Raw genomic sequence first — 23,511 nt, forward strand, 5'->3', positions numbered from 1 at the left:
GGCATGGCGAGTTTTTTGAAGTTGTAATTTTTTTCCCAAAATGTAAAATGAAGAAATAAAAAAAAAATATCTTTTTTTTTTTTTTTTATACATACTGACACCAGTGCAATACAGTATCGTAATAAAATTTGATGAACTATTATCCTGGCTTGAAAAATCTCCCATAAACTGATGGATCAACATGGGACGTGGGCACAAACAATTAAAAAATTGCTTACAGTGAGCGGTTTACCCATTGAAATGATAGTGAATCACAACAATTAGAAGTCCCAATCTCAGAAGAAGAACTAATACAACCCATTAAATCTCTCAAATCAGGGAAAAGCCCAGGCTCAAGTGGCTTTACTGCACACTACTACAAATCCTTCTCCACACTCCTGGTACCATACCTCTTGAAAACTTTCAATCATCTACAAGACCCCCAAGAGATCCCAAGGGATTTGCTGAGAGCACATGTTAAAGTGTTGCCCAAAACCAAATAAAGATCCATTAGATTGATCAAATTATAGATCAGTTTCATTACTTAATCTTGACTTGAAATTATTTGTAAACTGTTTAAGGCCATTATTACACCAGTTAATTGAACCAGAACAGGTAGACTTTATGCCAGGCAGAGAGGCCAGGGACAATGTGACCAAAGCTCTAAACCTCATCCATAAAACGCAAACGGATGATTTTGAAGGCATGTTAATCTCCACAGACGCGGAGAAATCCTTTGATCGGGACTTTCTACTTGCTACACGTACACATATTGGATTGACACCACACATGTTATCATGGATAGTGACCCAGTATCATAACCCTACCGCGAAAATAATGATCAATGGTGCCCTATTGGATACGGTCTTTATTCGTAATGGAACACAACAAGGTTTCCCTCTATCCCCATTGTTCTTCGTTCTCATCCTAGCGCCATTAATCCATACAGTGAATAACTCACCATCCATACATGGCTTTAGGAGGTATAACTTACAAATCTGCAGCTTATGCAGATGATCTCCTGTTTTTCATAACCCAGCCACATATCACTATGCCAAAATAATGCAACATGTTCACACATTATAGTTACATTTCCAACTTCAAAATAAACTATAAAGCTCTGAAGCTCTGAATCTGTCCCTAAAAGATAACAAAAAAGCTACCACACATAATAATTGTACTTTTAAATGGGAAGAAAGGGCCCTTAAATACCTGGGGATATGGTTGACGCCAAAACCTGACTCACTTTATGCAATGAACTTTAAACCTCTATTACAAGCTATAACTAGGGACTTAAGAAATATTTTAAAGACATAGTTTCTCTATGGTTTGGCAGAGTGGCAATAATTAAGATGATTGTTTTACCTAGAATTCTGTATTTTTTCCAGACCATCCCAATCCTACTACCAATGAGCTTGCTAAAAAAACACGCATTAGTCTCTAATTACTCACCAGAGTCAAAGATAGCGGAGGAATGGGATGGGAATGGGACTTGAATTATCGATTGGACGTGTCATGCAGACAATAATATAGGGCCAATACTAGTGACATATTCACCATAGATACCTTGGGACTTGTGCCCTAATCAGTTGAAGCAACATCCTCTCATAGGGGCCACACTCAAAAATCTACAAAAAGTTATTCAGATCTCTGAACTACATCACCAGGACTTTTAACACCGCTGAGCTCCAATTCAGACTTCATGCCAAGAATGAATATGTCATTACAGCTGTACACAGGTAGGGATAAACCCCTTTTGGCCCCACACTGTTTTAGGGGAGGCAGATTGAAAGCAATGTTGGAAATCCAAACAGAAAGGGGACAACCAAGTATGACAAATTGGGAATATCGCCAGATTCATAGCTATGTTTCAGGCTCCAAAAGAGAGAATCACCTTGTGAGACCCCTAACCCCATTTGAGACAGTGTGCCTTAAAGCGGTCAAAAATGAAAAAAAATATTTTATCAACTTATGCCTGGTTACAGTCAGACCCCCATATCTCAGGAACTGAACAAACACAAACAGTTTTGAGAATCTGCACTAAATACCACTTTTAGCAAGGATCAGTGGCTACATGCATGTGTTTTGGCACATGAATGCGCAATTAGCACACGCCTACAGGAGACATCTTATACTCCTGACAGATGTGATCAGGCGAAAGGCACATTGCAACACATATGGTGGGATTGCATCCTGATACAGCCATTCTTGCAGAAAATCCGTGAGATCATAAAGCTCATTGCAGAAACATCAATCCAACTAACCGCAGCTTACTGTCTGCTTCACATTCCTAATTGCTCAATGAAAAAATATAAACAATCACTGACTGGTTTCTTACTCAATGCTGCAAAATTGGTGAAAACTGGAAAACCACAATCACTCCCACAATTAAAGAGTGGCATACAAGGTACACAATCTTTACACTATGGAAGAAATAAGGGCAACAGCTTGTCTTCAAATATTCTAAAGAATATGACTTGTTGAAAAAAATTTACTCTGGCAACCCTTGGACTGCTGTTTTCTATTTCCTAATTTCCTTCTTTCATCCTCGTTCAATCCTGTTACCTAATCTATACCACTCAGTTTTCTTCGTAAAATATACATGCATAGAGTGTATAATGAATAAACATTTCTGAACAAATAAAATAATTGGTGGGACGGTGATTTTTTAGTATTTTTTACATACTATGATTGTTTATAAGCAAACATTTTTTTTTCTAAATTAAATCTTATCATTCAGTGTATACTAATGTGATTAGCTGTAATTTTCCATAGCTAATCACATGGTAAAGTTGGGCTGTTATTGGCCATGTCTGTACCATGTGATCACTGTGACCAAACACAGAAATAAACACAATAATACTTTCATGGTCAGGGGTCGGGCTCAGAGACCAGTAGCTATAGCAGCATAGGGACTCCAACTGACCAGCAGGATTGGTATACTAGCAGATCACCCTTGCAAATAACCCCCACCTGAGGTGCAGAGTCTAAGTACTAACTGGTGTTCACCAGAGCTCCTGGTGGTGGAGACGGGTTTAGCTGCATGTTAGTACTAGGTTTTGGTTCTTAGGATCGCCCTACTAGGAGGTGAGAAACCTGTGTCCAGTAGTGGATATATCAGGTAAGGGTCAAACAGAAGCATAGTCAGTAAACAAGCCAAAGGTCAGTAACCAGTAGTTGCAAGTTGGGATCATGCAGGAGCCCAGTCAAGGAACAAGCAAAGGGTCAGTAACGAGTGGTAGTAAAGATGTTGGCGGCAGTAGGAAAGACAAAAGCAAGATACTGGCTGGAGAGAGCACAATAATCTGGCAAAACAAGTGCAGAGACATGGCTTGAAGTTCATGGGAGGAGCAAAGAGTTCAAGGTTGAGGACAAACAAGGTTCAAGAGATTGTCCAGAGAAATGTCAAGCATTCCAGGTGGCTCAGCAAGAAGAGATATTGCCTGACACAGCAGAGGTTCCATTCCAATTTCAAATTCAGACCCTGACAAGTACACAATGGATAGCATGAATGGACACCATCCTTTGCTTGCAATTGCCATGCGATGGGTCAAAGTGAACATATAGTAACAGCAGTACCCGGAACACTGACCTATCATCCGCTTAGCCTGGTATACACAGTGGGTGACAGATTGTGCTTCTGTGGCCTGTGGGGAGTGCACAAGGCACGATCCTGGGAGGATATCATATGATGTCCACCCAGGATGGAAGAGCTCCTGCTCCGCTGTCATTTTACAATAGGCCGGGTAGGAAGCAGGTAATTTACTGTTAATATTTTAGACCCTATATTTTTAGTAACTGTTTTGGTAAAACAAAAGCAAACCAAAAACACTTTAATCCATTATGTGTGCTCTGTAATAGCACTCACCCAAAATTAAAAAGTAACCTGCAGCCTAGCAACTTTTTTACAATAAGAGATTGATGTTTGAGTGGCCTTGACCTGAAGTTGCTATTCTAGATATTAACCACTTTCTGCCCATGTTATAGCTGAAAAACGGCTACAGCATGGGTTTCCTTTGTACATGGACATCCTCCCCTGATTGCGCTGCCTACAACTCAGCTGATCACAGATCGAGGCAAAGGGTCAGTCACAGTGGCCCTTTACCACATGATCAGCTGTCAGTCAATGCTGATCACAGGATGTAAACATGAGTCGGTTATCGGCTTTTTTCCCCTCGTGCTGACAGCATGAGTAGAGAAGAAAGCCAATAACCCCCTTATGTTAAAGGGACATCAGCACTGATAATCAGGGCATTGATTAATAGTGTCCTGATTATCAGCTCAGTCCCACCAGTGCCCACCACTGCTGCCAATTAGTGTCCACCAATTCTGCCAATCAGTGCCCACGAGTGCTGCCAATCAGTGCCCATCAGTGCCACCTATCATTGCTCATCAGGGCCGCCTGTCAGTGTAGCCCATTAGTGCCGCCCCATTAGTGCCCATCCATGCAGCTTATCATTGCAGCCTCGTCAGTGAAGGAGAAAAATTACCTGTTTGCAAAATTTTATAACAAACTATGAAAAATGTTTTTTTCTCTTTAGCAACATTTTCTGCCTTTTTTGTTTCAATTATTTAGCAAAAAACAAAAAGCCCAGTAGTGATTAAATACCACCAAAAGAAATCTCTATCTGTGTGAAAAAATTCTAAAAATATCATTTGATTACAGTGTTGCATGACCGTGCAATTGTCATTCAAAGTGTGATAGTGCTGAAAGCTGAAAATTGACCTGGGCAGGAAGGGGATAAAAGTTAGACATATGCAGTGCCAAAAAATGTGTTCATTTTCATTTCATCCATTTTTTTTTTTGTTTTTCGGGTCATTCCTTATGATCAAAATTCTTTATTTTGAATAAATTTGGAAATTTGGAAATTTGGAATTTGAAAATTCCGAAGTCCAAAAATCTGAAAATCCGGAAAATTAGAAAATTTGAAAATCTGAAATAGTAACTAACTAATAATAACTTATTGGAATTTCCTTTAAAATGTGGCTGTTAGTGAAGGTAACAAATACAAAGGAATCCAAAGTTACGGATTATCCGAAATAACAAATTTTGCATCTAAGCTAATGGAACATAGCAAATTAATAATAATAATAAGAAGAAAACATTTTTATTATTATTGTTATTATTATTATTAGTAGTAGTAGTAGTAGTATTAATTATTATTTATTTGTTACGTTCCATTCATTTAGATTTGGCATTCGTTATTTTCGTTTTTATTTTTGGATTTTCAAACTTTCAGATCTTTTGGATTTTCACATTTCCTGAATTTCCATAATTTCCAAATCTTGGAATTTCCAAATTTTTGATTTTCAGACTTTCAAATTTCAGATTTTTCGAATTTCCGAATTTTCAGTTTTTTCGAATTTCGTAAAAAAAAAAATGTTAAACAGGTTTTCGTTAACTCGAATATTTCCAAATGAACAAATTTGTCGAATTTTGTCGAAGAACTAATTTGTGACAAAACAAATTGCACATGTCTAGTAAAAGTACCCAGTAGGCAAGTGGTTAACTGCAGTGCCACCCTCTGGTGAAATTTGATAATGAGACCCCACTATACAGATATACAGTAGTTACCGTATTTATCAGCGTATAACACGCACAGGTGTATAACACGCACATTCATTTTAAGAGGGAAGTTTCAGGAAAAACTTTAATTTTTGTATTGGCGTATAACACGCACACGCTATTTGCACCCGATTCTTATGGTGAAAAAGTGAGTGTTATACGCCAATAAATACAGTATGTATAAACAGTAATTTTCTGAATGATCAAATACCAACCTGCTGTGCAATGAAAATACCAGCAGGATAAATGTGTCATTGTTATTTACTAGAGAACTGTGAAGCCTGGGACCTGTCTATGTTAGTATATAGAGAAATTAGGAACAGATGGGAAATGTTATTTAAACTAAAATTTCCTTACTAACACATAAAAATGTATGTTTTTTGCCATGATTATGAGAAGTGTGTGATGCAGCAGATGTTCAGATGGAGGGTTCTGAACACCTGTTAGCAGGCTGCACGAGCAACCTCGAGAGTTTTTAAGAGTCTCACGTGAATAATAAGCCCCTGAACGAGAAACTGGCAGTTTGGACAGAATTTTTTTAGCACATAGCACAGCTTGAGGGCTTTAAGGCCATGATCTTCACAGAAATTTATGTTTTCTGCATGGTGTTTTGTTTATTTGTAAAGATGATATCCCTGCTTTCTTAGAACAAAATAAAGTTTTAATAAGTTTTAAAATATATTTACAATATTAAGCCAGCCTGATTATTAAAATAATATACCTTTTAATTTGTAAACGTAGCTATTATTATGATCATAATTCATTTATGAAAAAAAGTTTTTATAATTGCAACACAGGTAAAATAAACCATGCCTACTCCAGAGTTCTAGTGTTTCTATACATAGTACACGCAGAATATGCCAGAATGTATCACTATTTATTTTTTCATTGTCATAATAACTTTTGCAATTTCATGTAAAGTACTGTTGCCAAGCTTCCTTCCTGGAGAGTTTTTGGAGGAAAGTGCCACGCAGGAACAAAGCTCCGCTAATTAGCTTGGAGCCTGCCTGTCTGATGGGGGCTATCAGCGAAGAAAATGAGAAGCAATCAATAAAAGCTTCTGTCTCAAGAAAACATCAAAAGAAACTGTCAAGATGTGTGGAAAAACAACAACACATTACTGTCTGTGTGCCAAAGCTCCCCACCCTTTCGACAGAAAAAAAAAAACACCATGCTTCATAAATGTCTGGTGATTGTGAGACGGCTGAGGTAAATCTTAACCCTGTCTTAAAAAGTGAACTAGATGGATTATTAGAACTATAAGTATGTAAAATATTTCCAGCATTTTTTCTAGAGGTCTCTGAAAAGCACAGAAATATTCTAATAACCAACCAAGGTGGAGGAAAGATTTTGATGTTGGTATCTATTATTTAGAATTAAGAAAGCTCCTTTAGAAAAAAGCTATCCATGAGATGAAAGCATGGCATGTTTTCAGTTTGGATTTAATTAGATGAATTTCATTTTATGGCATATTGTATGAGAATAAGGATATATGTAACTGAAGCTATTAATGTGCTCACTAGAAAATGGCTTACGCAGGCAGATGGGTGTATAAAGTCGTCTAAGCCCTTGTACACATGGTCGGAGATTCCGACAGAATGTGTCCGATCGGACCGTTTTGTCGGATATTCCGACTGTGTGTGGTCTACATCGGACTGTTTCCGTTGGAGTATCTGACGGACCAAGTTTTCCAACTAAAATTTTCCGACAAAATGCTCCGATCGGACATACTCCGATCATGTGTAGAGAATTCCGATCGGACAAAGTGCCACGCATGCTCAGATCAAATTCCTACACCAAAGCTATTGGCTACTAGCGTGAACGTAGTCCCGTCGTAATGAAATAACGTCATCATGACGGATTTTCCAACAATTTGGTTGTCAGAAACTCTGACTGTGTGTACAAGGGCTTATACAGTGGTGTGAAAAAGTGTTTGCCCCTTTCCTCATTTCCTGTTCCTTTGTATGTTTGTCACACTTAAGTGTTTCGGAACATCAAACCAATTTAAACAATAGTCAAGGACAACACAAGTAAACACAAAATGCAATTTGTAAATGAAGGTGTTTATTATTAAAGGTGAAAAAAAATTCAAACCACCATGGCCCTGTGTGAAAAAGTGATTGCCCCCCTTGTTAAAACATACTATAACTGTGGTTGTCCACACCTGAGTTCAATTTCTCTAGCCACACCCAGGCCTGATTATTGCCACACCTGTTCACAATCAAGGCATCACTTAAATAGGAGCTGCTTGACACAGTAAGGTCCACCAGAAGATCCTTAAAAGCTACACATCATGCCGAGACCCAAAGAAATTCAGGAACAATTGAGAAAGAAAGTAATTGAGATCTATCAGTCTGGAAAGGGTTATAAAGCCATTTCCAAAGCTTTGGGAATCCGGCGAACCACAGTGAGAGCCATTATCCACAAATGGCGAAGACATGGAACAGTGGTGAACCTTCCCAGGAGTGGCCGGTCGCCCAAAATTACCCCAAGAGCGCAGCGACGACTCACCCAAGAGGTCACAAAAGACCCCACAACAACGTCCAAGGAACTGCAGGCCTCACTTGCCTCAGTTAAGGTCAGCGTTCATGCCTTCACCATCAGGAAAAGACTGGGCAAAAATGGCCTGCATGGCAGAGTTCCAAGGAGAAAACCACTGCTGAGCAAAAAGAACATCAAAGCTCGTCTCAATTTCTCCACAACACATCTTGATGATCCCCAAGACTTTTGGGACAACATTCTGTGGACCGATGAGACAAAAGTGGAACTCTTTGGAAGTTGTGTGTCCAAGTATATCTGGCGTAGAAGGAACACTGCATTTCATAAAAAGAACATTGTACCAACAGTAAAATATGGAGGTGGTAGTGTGATGGTCTGGGGCTGTTTTGCTGCTTCAGGACCTGGAAGACTTGCCGTGATAAAAGGAACTATGAATTCTGCTGTCTACCAAGAGATCCTGAAGGAGAATGTCCGACCATCTGTTCGTGTACTCAAGCTGAAACGAACTTGGGTTCTGCAGCAGGACAATGATCCTAAACACACCAGCAAGTCCACCACCGAATGGCTGAAGAAAAACAAAATGAAGACTTTGGAGTGGCCTAGCCAAAGTCCTGACCTGAATCCTATTGAGATGTTGTGGTATGACCTTAAAAAGGCCGTTCATGCTCGAAAACCCTCTAATGTAACTGAATTAGGACAATTCTGCAAAGATGAGTGGGCCAAAATTCCTCCAGGACGCTGTAAAAGCCTCATTGCACGTTATCGCAAACGCTTGGTTGCAGTTGTTGCTGCTAAGGGTGGCCCAACCAGTTATTAGGTTTAGGGGGCAATCACTTTTTCACACAGGGCCATGATGGTTTGGATTTTTTTTTCACCTTTAATAATAAACACCTTCATTTACAAATTGCATTTTGTGTTTACTTGTGTTGTCCTTGACTATTGTTTAAATTGGTTTGATGTTCCGAAACACTTAAGTGTGACAAACATGCAAAGGAACAGGAAATGAGGAAGGGGGCAAACACTTTTTCACACCACTGTAGTTGTGAACAGTGTAAAGATAGGTGCTAAACCTTCCCTTCAATTTTATCAGTCAGTATTCTATTTTCAGAATATACAAATCTTAATAATAACAGTGTTTATATCTTTCCAGTAAGCATTTAAAGTGAATCATTCAATATATATGCATATTTCCTGTCTCAGCCTCATGCCAGCACAACCTCGAGTCAACTCTGCCCCTTGACCCTGTAAGACATCCCTGACAAGACAGATAAAAGACAGGCAGTACCTCATGCAGATGTTCTTATTCTGTCCTTGCTGCAGACATTCCTGTTGTACTGCCTGCCATGAGTCCCTGCGGTGGAAAGTCCCTTGTTGAGGGTAAATCCCTCTGATAGTGGCTCTCCTAGTGCCATAGTAGGGCGCAGGCTAAATGCCTTATGTTGCGCGGATGGCGGCCATCCTGGGCTTCTCTTTCTTTAGTTTTCCCCCTAGGCATGGTTCTGGCTTAGGGCAGCTATAGGGGATGTTCCTTATATTCTCTTCCATATGGGTCTGGCATGCGTGTCAGGCTAGCCAGGCACGGGGAAGTGATGTCAGGCCCGGTTTCTGTCTAGGCTCCCTTCTTTTCCCGGGTGCTTAACTTTTACCTGTATCCCAGGTTTAAAGCTGTGGTGGTGTTTTGTGATTTGTGACTGTCAGCAATCATGAATTGGACACACAGGCCGGTAAGCATGGATCTGGAACATCATACCCTCCATTTTTTCACCTACCCTGCCCTCCACCTTAGAAAGGGAATTAGGGGATCTTTATATCATATTTTTCTCTGCAGCCTGCTGACAGTCTCCTTGAGGGTACATTTTTGCTTGAGCCTTGCCTAGCCGGTAAGTGGCGGATGTTTAACCACTTGCCGACCGGCTCAACTGATTTACGTTGGCAAAGTGTGGCCAGTGGGCGTGACCGCCGCTGGTCACGTGCGATCGTGGACACAAGAGCCAGAATGGGGATTTGTGTAAACACCCAAATCCCTGTTCTGACAGGGTAGAAGAAACACATCTGCTGTTTGTAGTAATTACAAACAGTGATAGGTCTCCTCCCCCATTCAGTCCCACCTCCCCCACAGTAAGAAACACTCACGAGGAAACACATGTAACCCCTTGATAGCCCCCTACTTTTAACCCCTTCCCTGCCAGTGACATTTACACAGTAATCAGTGCATGTTATAGTTCTGATTGTTGTATAAATGTCAATGGTCCCAAAAATGTGTCAAAAGTGTCCGATCTGTCCGCCGCAATGTTGCAGTACCACATCACTGCTATTACTAGTAAAAAAATAATAATAAAAATGCCATAAAAAGTCCATAAATCTTTCTCATAGTTTATAGACGCTATAACTTTTGCACAAACCAATCAATACATGCTTATTGCTATTTATTTTTTTTACCAAAAATATGTAGAAGAATACATATTGGGCTAAACTGATGAAGAAATTTGTTTTTTAAAAACATTTTTGGGGATATTTATTAATAGCAAAAAGTAAATATTTTTTTTCAAAATTGTTTCTTTTTTTGGTTAATAGTGCAAAAAGTAAAAACCGCAGAGGTGATCAAATACCACCAAAAGAAAGCTCTATTTGTGGGAAAAAAAGATGTAAATTTTGTTTGAGTACAGAGTTCCCTGACCACGCAATTGTCAATTAAAGCGATGAGGAACTGTATTGGAAAAAATGGCCTGTCAGGAAGGGGATAAATCTTTCTGATCCTTAAGTGATTAAAAAAATAAAATAAAAACAAAATAAATAAAAAAAAGATTTTATTTCGTTCCCTATCCTGTTCTTCCTTTAGCCCAGGATGAGCTTGCCAATTCCTGTACAAGAGGCACTGAAAACTGTGATAAGGGAATGCTTAGTGGGTCTGAGGTTTCCTCTATCACTAATGGTTCCTCCTTATTGCAAGGGGAGAGGTCCTTCACTCAGAAGCCACAAGAAAGCAATTTCTTCCTCTAGTGATCATCATTCTCCTTCTCTTCGGACTTCCCACTCCAAGGCAAAGTCAAAACACCTTCCCATTCAGCACAGCCCTTCAGAAGAGACTGCAGGCCCATCTTCTAGGCGTCATTGACCACCTACCAATCATAGGCCAGCTGCTTCAGCCAATATGGTTGCCAATACTCGTTGAGCTTGCTGTGCGTTACCATTACCATCTAAATGCCTTTTTGGTCAATGAGGAGATCAAATTGTACATTAAAAGAGTGGAAGAAGGAGTAAAGACTCTGGTACCAGTCCCTTCTGGTATAAGAGGAACTAATCACCATAGCAAAAGGGCAGAAGACTCTCCTGAACCTGGAGCTATTAGTTCTGACTCAGAGTTTGGCCAGGAGGTCTTAGACACATATTCTTTTGAATTTTCTCTAGTACCCTCATTTACCCTCATTTATATCAGCAGGCCATCGATTGGGAGGAATAATCCTCAAGCAGAAGCCAAAGAAATATTACCCAAATCTAAAGAGGGAGCTTACAAAATTTCCTTTCATAGCGGAAATTAAGGAGTTAATGAAGGAGGAGTGATCTAGGCCGGACAAAAGACCGACACTGTAAAATAGAGTCAACAATTTGTACCCATTCCAGCTATCAAATGTGGAGCCGAGGGATACCCCTCCTAAAGAGGATGCGTCTTTACAGCGCCTTACAAGGCATATCATCTTACCATTGGAGAAAACTGTTTATTTTAAAGATTCTATGGAGTGGAAGGCTGACTCGGAACTGAAGAAGGTCTTCACCACTGCAGGGGATGCTTGCAGGCCAGCTGTGGTCCTGACCTCAATTGCCAGAGCTATTAGGGTCTGGGCTTTTTATTGTGGAGTCAGCATTAGCCTGAATCTATTTATGGGCACTGTAGCCAGGGCCGTCTTTAAGGCAGGGCAAAAGGGTCAGTTGCCCTGGGCCCTGTCATTCTTGTGGGGCCCAGAGTAGCTGCCTCATACTTGACAACTATCCCAGTTTAAATTCCCTTGTCCCTTGAGGTTTTAGTCCTGTGCTGTGTCCCGATATCTCAGTTTGAAGTGCTGCTACTAATGTTGCTCAGCTCTGCCCTATTGTTGCAGATGACTCACCTGCAGACCCTGTGTTTACATGTAAAAAAAACGGCATTCATATGTAAATAGCTGCTGCATTACTAAGTAAATATCTATGGCTGGCAGCATTGACATGTAAATAAAGGTGGCATTCATATGTATATCATGCCCCCCTGCAGTGAGGAGATGATGTGCTGTAACCTCTAGCAACCAATCAGTGAGCAGTATTACTGTACAGTAATTTTTAGCAATCAATTAACAAGCAGAAATAATTTGCTGTGACCTCTAGCAACTAATCAGTAAGCCATAATGTGTGCTGTAACCTCTAGCAACCAGTCATTAAGCAGTAATGATATGCTGTAACCTCTGGCAACCAATCACATTTGCTGCCTGATCTGATACAGTAAACAGATTTTAAGTCTAGCTGCTATATATTGTATGTCTCAGAGCATGTGGAGAGTGAAATTGCATGGGGGGGGCCCAAGAAAATTTTTGCCCAGGGTCCAATCAATACTAAAGACGGCCCTGACTGTAGCCATCCCCTATTCAGGCGTCTGGCCCCTTTTCGGACACTGGGCGCCTGAATTACAGTGGCAGGTGTATTTTTTTGAAGCATCTCATTAGATTCATAGGCTCTAATAGGCTTCAAAAAAGTCCACCCAGGTGTGTCAGCAAAGCAAATGAATATTTTCTTTTCTAAAGCTGAACTGCCTCTCAGCCAATCAGGTGGTGCAAATCTAATACCCATCACCTGATTGGCTGAAGGCACAGGTGCTCGGAATGTAAGAAGAAAAGCATGGGAGGACAGAAAACCATAGAGGATACAGGAGTGGTCGCCTGACCCCCTGCTTGTCCCACAGATTGCCACCATCACCCACCACCAGGATGGGGTAAGGGATGGTCAAACGGCGAACAGAGGGGTCACAGAGGCTTCATATGATGGGCACAGGCTGCATATGATGGGTACAGATGTTACATATGATGGGCACAGGCTGCATATGATGGGCACAGAGGCTATATGATGGGCACAGTGGCTGCATTTGATGGGGCATAGTGGCTGCATTTGATGGAGCACAGTGGATGAATTTTATTGGCACAGTGGCTCCAATAGAGGGCACAGTGAGGCTGCAATTGATGGGGGTTTTTTCAGTATGTTTTAGAATTTTTCAGTTTACTCCCCCCCAAACATTTTGAGCACCAGCCACCACTAGTAACACTGATTGCCTACCTTCGGCAGAAATTGGGAAAGTCCCAATGGGTGTCAAAGTTGGAGGTCACAGTCTGAGTCAAACAAGAAAAAAAAATTGTAATTTTGCACATCAACATTGCAAGCAGATTAGACACAAACATTTTTGGCCAAAAAAAGTATAACATGTTTTGAAATGAGTATTTAAAGACAAAAGTATGAGGTCCACTTATCAGATTCCTCACCCCATCTGATGGCCCATTGCAAAAATTTGGGGGGGGGGGATGTTTTGAACGGGTAACCTTCTCCACTTCATTGAGAGCTGAATGCATAAATAATGTGTGTTAACTTTGGCCAGCCCTTCCTTACTTACACTATTGGCAGCCCACTGGATAGGTAGGAAGTGTCATAATAACAAAATATAAAAATACACACTGAACAAATGGAAGCACATTTTTACATTCTGCTATTACCTATCAAGATAATAATAGGAGAAGCAAACTTTAAACAGTAGCATTTGAAAGTATTCAGACAGGCCCTTGCACTACATGCTTTGGTGAATTCATCCATATATCTGACCACAAAAGAGGTAGGTATAGTGTGTATGGGTTTGGCAAAGTCAGCAAATAGAGGATTGCTATCAGCTGACTTAGCGGTTGGGGGGAGGGGGGTTCCAAATGAGTTTGGGACACCAAAAAAAAGCCTCTGGCAATTTGCATAAATTTAAAGACACACATAACATTTGTACACATTTTAGGAGGTGTTTAGCGGAAAGCACTACTATGGAGATGACAAAATACATTGCGACTAGGCTATAGGTGTATATTGGCACAGAAGAGCATGCTGGGGAGGTTAGTGAAGGCAAATATGCATGAAGGACAAAAATTGAACTTTAAAAGCTTCCAGCGTGCATGAGGACAAAGGGGCACAGCATATTACAGCATATTCCAATCATGGTAATTAACCACTTAGCAACCGTCCCATAGCCGAATGACGGCTACAGGGCGGTTGCTTAACTCTGAGAGGCTGTCATATGACGTCATCCCAGAATTCCGCTCTCGCATGCCCCCTGGGGCGCGCACTCGAGAGCATCCGTGACCGCCGGGTTCACAGGACCTGGCGCATTACGGATCGCGGTAAATGGTCGCTCATCGCGCCCGTTTACCATGTGATCGCTCTGTCAAATGACAGAGCGCAATCACTTGTAAACAAACCGGCGTCATGTTATGACGCCGGTTCCTCCCTCCCTCCCCGGTGTCAGCAGTGCTGTGGGCTGGATCTGCAGTGCCCATAGTGCTGCTCACCAACAATTAACCCCTCAATTCCCTGCCAATACTCTGCAATACTCTGCAATACCCTGCCAATACACTGCAATACCCAGCAATACTCTGCAATACCCTGCCAATACTCTGCAATACCCAGCAATAATCTGCAATACTCTGCAATAGCCTGCAATACCCTGCCAATACTCTGCAATACCCTGCCAATACTCTGCAATGCCCTGCCAATACTCTGCAATGCCCTGCCAATACTCTGCAATACCCTGCCAATACTCTGCAATACCCTGCCAATACTCTGCCATAAATTGCCATACCCAGCCATACTCGGAGATACTCTACAATACCCAGCCATACTCTGCAATACCCAGCCATACACGGTGATACCCTGCAATACCCAGCCATAGCCGGTGATACCCTGCAATACCCAGCCATACTCGGTGATACCCTGCAATACCCAGCCATACTTGGTGATACCCTGCAATACCCAGCCATAGTCAGTGATACCCTGCAATACCCAGCCATAGTCGGTGATATCCTGCAATACCCAGCCATATTCTGTGATACCCTGCAATACCCAGCCATACTCAGTGATACTCTGCAATACCCAGCCATACCCGGTGATACTCTGCAATACCCAGCCATACTCGGCCATGCTCAGCCATACTCTGATACCCTGCAATACCCAGCCATACTCGGCCATGCTCAGTCATACTCGGTGATACCCTGCAATACCCAGCCATACTCGGCCATGCTCAGCCATACTCGGTGATACCCTGCAATACTCGTGATACCCAGCCATGCTCGCCCATGCTCAGCCATGCTTGGCTGTACTCAGCCTCTGTATGTGGCCAGGCTGTGGAAGTCTCACACATGTGGTATCGCCGTACTCACGAGGCGTAGGAGAATCTATTTTGGGGTGTCATTTTTGGTATGTACATGCTATGTGTTAGAAATATTGTATAAATGGACAACTTTGTGTTAAAAAAAATGCATTTTAACCACTTCCCTCCCGCCGGCCGTCATATGATGTCCTTGACTTTGTGCGGGGATATCTGAATAATGCCTGTAGCTACAGGCATCATTCAGATATCAGCTTTTTCAGCCAGCGATTCCCTACACCATAAGAACAATTATAGCAGCTGTTCCGCTGCTTGATTGTTCTTACAGGAGGCGAGAGGGGACGTCCCCCCTCCTGCCGCCCTCCGGTGCTGCGCGGCGACTTATATAGGGACATCACCGGATGATGTCCCCGCCCATTATGGTGTCACAGTCCCAGAGGATGCTATCCCTATATAAGTCGCCGCGTGTCCGGTCCCCATCATTGTGAACGGAGGGAGCGACAAGTCAACATCTGAAGAGAAGAGAAGAACAGAAGGCGGTGACGACGACAGCGGCAACAGAAGACTGGGCCACCGCCTGTAAAAGAGCTATAAGAAGGCGCAGTGGTCCGGCAGAAGAACCGAAGTGGGGGACAAGACCCCCGAAGTCGGAAGAAGAGGCCGGCGGCGAGGAAGAAAGCCAGGCTCCTCCGCTAGTAAAAGAGCTAGAAGAAGATAGCGGAGGAGTCCGGCGAGAAGACCCCCGAAGAAGGAAGACCCCCGGAGCTGTGCAATAAACTATTTTATCTTGTGTGTTGTGTTTTTTTTACAGTTTTTTACAGGTGAATGGGTAGGGGTACATTGTACCCCATACTCATTCACATAGGGTGGGGGGCCAGTATCCGGGGGCCGTCTTATTAAAGGGGGCTCCCGGATTCCGATAAGCCCCCCGCCCGCAGACCCCGACAACCAGCGGCCATGGTTGTTGGGAAGAGGCCCTTGTCCTCATCAACATGGGGACAATGTGCTTTGGGGTGCGGGGGCCGCGCGGCCCCCCCTTCCCCAAGGTACCCCCCATGTTGAGGGCACGTGGTCTGGTACGGCTCAGGAGCGGGGGCTGCTCGCTCGTCCCCCCCTTTCCTGGCCAGCCGGGTAGCGTGCTCGGACAAGGGTCTGATGTGGACCTGGGGGGACCACACGCCGATTTTTTTCGGCGTTGGGGTGCCCCTTTAAGTCCATACCAGGTGGCGGGGTCAGTGACGTCTCCTTTGTGGGCCCCGCCTACCTGGAGACGCGCTTGAAATGAGCGGACTTTCCGCTGCGTGTGTGGACGAGTCCGTTCATTTCAAAAGTATGGCGGATAGTACAGCGGATTTAGTACGCCGTATTAGTCCGCTGAAAAAGTGCCGTGTGTGGGCAAGTAGCCCGTTTGGAAAGTCGGATGGACAGTCCGGCGGGAAGTCCGCCAGATAGTTGGCTACGTGTGTATGCGGCATAACTGCTGCAGATGCCTGTGTTAGAGAAACAGAACAACACCAGCAATAAGGGGTAGCTTCAGGTGTATACTGTGCAGGAGGCACAATACACCCACTGTAACTGTGCTAGGTTAACAAGTAATTTGCTCTGTTTACAAGGTTCTGCATTTACTAGCATACTATGGCTAGTAAATTCATGGGGCCAGATGATGTCACTGGTACAATCGACCTGGTAGCTGCTGGTATCTTCTGCTTTCTTCACATCCTTTACAGAAGAAAGAAGCTGTATTTATGATTTTTTGCTCAGGTCCAGCATTTGGCTGTACACCTGAGCTTGTACATCCCAGGGTGCAGCTTTGATATTGACATCATTGTACTAGTGCTTGGCCAGCAGAATGCCTGTGTACTACACTGTAGTATATGCTGTGTTCCATTGGGCCCTTGTGAGTAGATATCAGTTATTCAATACATTTTTATTAAAGCAGTAATGCACTGTAGCTTTCTGTCCTTCTTTATGATCGAGGGAATGGTTTTAGAGCGACTTTGGGTTTGAATTCATTGCTTGCTTGAAGAATCTGAGAATTGGGGCCACCATTACTGGAGGTGGGGCTAAGAGGGGAGGATCTAATACTGACAGGCTTTTTCTTGTACTTAAGCGCTGCTGACCTTTTATCATTTTTGGAGTCCAATCCTTTGGGAAGCAGACGGATTTATTTGTGTAGGTGGACATTGACCTATATCATTTTGGCATTTGTGGTTTACCTAATGTATGGACTGTTTAACTCATTGCTGGCACTTATGGTTCACTTGTCAAATGGACTATTAACTGAACGTTGTTTTTCATTTTAGTCTGAGCACTTATATGATATGTTTATTCTCAACCTAATTTGTTTAACTATGATTTAAAGGGACAGTGCATCTATTCAGTTTAAAGAAGTATGTGTGTTATGGTATCCTGACACTAGCTAGTGTGCAGTGATCCTTATATTATTTTATTTTATTTAATGTTATTTATTTTTGAGTTTGATACTTAATTCCCACTCACCCTCAACATGTTATACTAAGAGCAAGGTGTTTTGTTGTATTTAACAAAATATTTCTGTCATCTCTAAAAAAAATCTGCAACAAAGAACTAAAGGGTTAAACAGTCATCAGGTCCCTGGCACAGAGTGTTAGTAATCATTGTTGTTTTACTGTAATTGTGTTATCTTACAAACCACTGGATAAAGGTCTTAATAAAACCCATTTATCAATATAAGCTAAATGTGACTTCATTGATTTTCTATTGATTGTTTTGTTAAACTATTTCATATCTTACTTGCATGGTAGTTTTAATCAGCTTTCAATTGTTTTACTGCATTTTTGCTTTAAGCAAGTGAAGAAAAATAAAGTTTATTAATACTAGGCCAAGTGGGTTATTATTATTATATTAAATTAACCCCCCCATACATAGAAATAATGGTTTAAATCAGACAACTACAGTCTTTATGCTTTATAATACGGTTAGCGATAAAGTAAATGAGATAATTTGAAAGATAAATACTTCTGAATATACCTCACTTGAAACAATGTTTAATATTAAAAACTGATCTATCTCCTTGCTGGACAAGCATTTTTAAGGTCTTGTCACTTTCCATTTAATCATTAAAGCTAGGAAGTAGTAAATGCCATATTTCATTTTCATCAATATAAATGGGGTTCATTTGGTCACTGTCAAGCATGACTAGTGCACCAATATCCAACAGGGATGATAGACTTTCTACTGTATTTCTTATCGGTCTGAATTAAACATTTTCCTGGAAACAATAAACATAATGGCTAGAGGTTAGATGTCAGAAGAGACAATTTGTAAACTGTGTATTTTTGTTAGCTTGTCTCCTTTAAAGTTGGAAACTTTTAAGCCCCATACACATAATCATGAATTCTGCCAGCAAAAGCCAGATATGAGTCTTTGGTCAGAAATTCCGACCGTGTGTATGCGGACTTTTGCTGGCAGAATTCAAGCCAGCAAAGGATTGAGAGCAGGTTCTCTATTTTATCTTTTTTCTATTTTTATCGGAATCCGGGAGCCCCCTTTAATAAGGGGGCCCCCAAATACAGGCCCTCCACCCTATGTGAGTGAGTATGGGGTACAATGTACCCCTACCCATTTACCTGGTGAAAAAAATCTAAATAAAACACAACACAAAGTTTTAAAATAATTTATTGCACAGCTCCGGGGGTCTTCTTCTGTCTTGGGGGGTCTTCTCGCCGGACTCCTCCACTATCTTCTGCTCTTTTGCTAGCTCTTTTACTAGTGGAGGAGCCCGGCTTTCTTCTTCTGTCGCTGCCGCCTCTTTTTCTGACTTCGGGGGCCTTGCCCCCTCTTCGGTTCTTCTTGCTGGGCCTCCGCTTTCTTCTTCCAGCTCTTTTACTAGCGGTGGCCCGGTCTTCTGTCGCTGCTGCCTCTTCATCCGACATCGGGGGTCTTGTCCCCCTCTTCGGTTCTTCTTGCCGGGCCTCCGCTCCTTCTTCCAGCTCTTTTACTAGCGGTGGCCCGATCTTCTGTCACCGTCGCCGCCTTCTCTTTTCTCTTTTCTTCCTCTTCTTCCTTGAGATGTTGACTCAACGCTCTCTCTGGTCGTAGTGACATGGACGCGTTGTGCGGCGACTTATATAGGGACAATGGGCGGGGTCACCGGGTGATGTCCCCGCCTCTTATGATGTCACAGTCCCAGAGGATGCTGGGACTGTGACATCATAAGGGGCAGGTGCATCACCCGGTGACTCCGCCCATTGTCCCTATATAAGTCGCCGCACAACACGTCCCTCTCATTGCGGCCAGAGAGAGGGTTGAGTCAACATCTCAAGGAAGACCCCCAAAGTCGGAAGAAGAGGAGAAGAAGAGGCGGTGGCGACAGAAGACCGGGCCACTGCTAGTAAAAGAGCTGGTAGAAGAAAGTGGAGGCCAGGCAAGAACAACCGAAGAGGGGGACAAGACCCCCGAAGTCGGAAGAAGAAAGCCGGGCTCCTCCTCTAGTAAAAGAGCTAGCAGAAGATAGCGGAGGAGTGCGGTGAGAAGACCCACCCAAGACAGAAGAAGACCCCCGGAGCTGTGGTATAAATTATTTTAAACCCTTGTGTGTTTTTTTTTTTTACATTTTCTTAACCAGGTGAATGGGTAGGGGTACATTGTACCCAATGCTCATTCACATAGGGTGGGGGGCCAGTATCTGGGGCCCCCTTATTAAAGGGGGCTCCCAGATTCCGATAAGCCCCTGCCCGCAGACCCCGACAACCAACGGCCAGGGTTGTTGGGAAGAGGCCCTTGTCCTCATCAACATGTTGAGGGCACGCAGCCTGGTACAGCTCAGGGGACGGGCATTTGCTCATCCCCACCCCCTTTCCTGACCAGTCTGGGTTGTGTGCTCGGATAAGGGTCTTATATGGACCTTGGAGGGGGGGGACCCCCACACCGTTTTTTCGGCGTAGGGCTTCCAGTTTAAGTCCATACCAGGTGATGGGGCCAGTGATGTGTCAATCTCACCACCCGAAGCAGGTGACATTGACTTACATAGTTACATAGTTAGTTAGTAAGGTTGAATAAAGACACCAGACCATCCTGAGCGAGTGTCTACAATTGTCCCTATCCCTGTACATTGCACACTCACATCATTCCCTACCCTCAAGGAGCCCACAATCCAAGGTCCCCATTCATATACTAGGGCCAATTTTGGACAGAAGCCAATTGACCTGCATGTCTTTGGAGTGTGGGAGGAAACCAGAGGAAACCCACGCAGGCACAGGGAGAACATGCAAACTCCAGGCAGGTAGTGTCGTGGTTGGGATTCAAACCAGCGACCCTTTTTACTGCTAGGTGAGAGTGCCAACCACTACACCACTGTGCCTTCCTTCGCTAGTCCCGGCTACCGTGTTCAAAATGAACGGACTTTCTTCCGTGTGTGGTCAAGTCTGTTCATTTCAAAAGTACGGCGGACTCCCATAGTCTGGCGGACCTAGTCCGCTGGAAAAGTCCGGTTGTGTGTGGGCAGGTCCGCTCTTTCTGAAAGTCCTGCGGACTTTCCGGCGGTTTGTCCGTCAGACTAAGTCCGCTGGATAGTCTGATCGTGTGTACGCGGCATTAGAGTAAATCCCCATACACACGATCAGATTTTCCGACAGGAAATGTTGGATGTCAGGTAGTTGGCGGAAAATCCGACCGTGTGTACAGTATGCTCCATTGGACATTTGTTGTCGGACTTTCCGCCAACAAATGTTGGCTAGCATGTCTTCAAATTTTCCGCCAACAAATGTGTGTTGTCGGATTTTCCGATCGTGTGTACACAAGTCCATCAGACAAAAGTCCAAAATACATGCTTGGAAGCAGAAGTGGTTGGTCTTGTAAACTAGCGTTCGTAATAGAGAATTAACATTCCTGATGTGGCAAATTATGAAATCTCGAAATGCAGCGCACAATTCTCTTCTTCTTTAGTGGGATAATAATGAAGCTGCTTTGCTGGTGATACTAATGGAGTTATTGCAAACTAATTTTCAAATGCTTTTTTTTTCTAATGAAATCAAGAATAATATTATTATGTTTTTTTTTTTATTTGTGCAAGTTTCCACAACACCATTATCCCGTAGTATATAAGATCAAAGAATGTAACTGCCTACTCCCAAACTGTAATTTGAAGTAAAACACATAGCCAAGTATCAGTCACAATTTTTTTATTCTGCATTAAAAAAAAAAAAATAGACATACTATCTGCCAATAGAACTAACCAAAAAGTGCATTCTATGCATCCAAAAATATAGAAAATATACCAAATCAAATCATTATTCAACCAAAAAAAAAAAAGTCAAAGGAATAACTCCAAGGCCAATAATAAATAACACTTTATCTCCTCTGATTTTGCAACATGTCTGGTTGATGAACGGCCATTCAGAAACTAACTGAAAAGTGCAAAATGAAAAGCGCAAACCAAAAAAAACACTAAATGAAAAAGGCAAAAAGAAAAGTGAGAATCAATGCTCACCCAACATCTACTAAGACAAAATTAGCAGAAGGAGCCCAAAAGGGTGGCACTAAAGAGCTGAAAAAACATGTAGTACGTTTAGTACATGACTGTGTTCGTAATTTTTGGCCAACATTTGTGTGACCGTGTGTATGCAAACACCCTTCAAACAAATTTCACGGTTTTGTTGTCAGAAAGTCTGATCGTGTGTACGAGGCATTATGCCGCGTACACACGATCAGATTGTCCGGCGTACTTAGTCCGCCGAAACGCATTTCAGCGGACAATTCGATTGTGTGTGGGCTTCAGTGGACTTTTCCAGCGTGAAGTCCGGCGGACTAAGAAAGTATTTTTGCACTCCAATCTTCCCGTCGGACTTGGGTTTCAGCGGACAATACGTTCATCAGTATGCTAGTACGGCGGACTAAGAATGATGCATGCTCAGAAGCAAGTGCGAAAAAGGAAGCTATTGGCTACTGGCTATTGAACTTCCTTTTTCTAGTCCCGTCGTACGTGCTGTACGTCATCGTGCTAGCAAACGCCGGACTTTCTGTGTGTCCGTGTGTGACCAAGTCCTTTCGGTAGAAAGTCCGTTGGATTGTATGTCGGATTGTATGTCGGACTGGGTACGCCAGACAATTCGATCGCGTGTACGCGGCATTAGACTATCAATTTGAAGTGTGTAGTTGCCATCATATGTTTGACCTGTAAATGTCAAAATAGCTTGTAATGAGGCAAGTGGTAAGTTTTTTGAAGGTTGGCAAAGAATTTCAATCATTTAGGGGTCGATAAGCAATGGAATTGGGTCCCCTTTGAATCCAACCAGTGTTTAAAGGCAAGGGACTCAAAGCCTGGAGTGAAGGAGGGATTGCAAAGGTTTTCTTTTTTTCAAATGATGCAGCGGCATGCTGCAAACAAAAAGTAGCTACAATACTGGATGGTGAGTAACAATTGATTTGTCCACATTGATCACCCCACATTTAAAAAGGGCCATATCAACATACAATAAAAAGTAAAAGAAATGCAAACCCCAAAATTGACAACCCTGAAGCTAAATCCCACCATTTTTTAAGGGGAAACCTTTCAAAAAAACTCCATAATAAAATACACCCCCCCCCCCCCCCAAGATAAATGAAACTTCCAAAATCTCAGAAATATCACCATTGAAAGAAAAGCCCATTTTTTAAGGGGAGGCTTGAAAAACAAGTTTGTCATGGATGGGACAACAGTTAAAAGTGAGTGTTGACCTCAAATCAATAAGATGATATGCAATCCAAAAACTCTGCAATAATAAAAAAAAAAAACATAGGGGTTGATTGCGTAACCACTTCAATACAAGGCATTTTCACCCCCTTCCAGGCCAATTTTCAGTTTTCAGTGCTGTAACATTTTGAATGACAACTGTGTGGTCGTGCAACACTGTACCCAATAGAGCTTTCTTTTGGTGGTATTTGATCACCTCTGTTATTTTTTTTATTTTTTTGTGCTATAAACAAAAGAAGAACGACAAGTTTGAAAAAAACACAATATTTTTTTACTTTTTGCTATAATAAATATCCCAAATCAAAAAAAAACAAAAACATTTTTTTTCCTCAGTTTAGGCCGATATTTATTCTTCTACATACTTTTGGTAAAAAAAAAGTTATT

Source organism: Lithobates pipiens, unplaced genomic scaffold (genome assembly GCF_037356315.1).
Source record: "Lithobates pipiens isolate NorthernLeopardFrog02 unplaced genomic scaffold, aLitPip1_a1.2 Scaffold_1, whole genome shotgun sequence".
In the NCBI taxonomy this organism is placed as follows: domain Eukaryota; kingdom Metazoa; phylum Chordata; class Amphibia; order Anura; family Ranidae; genus Lithobates; species Lithobates pipiens.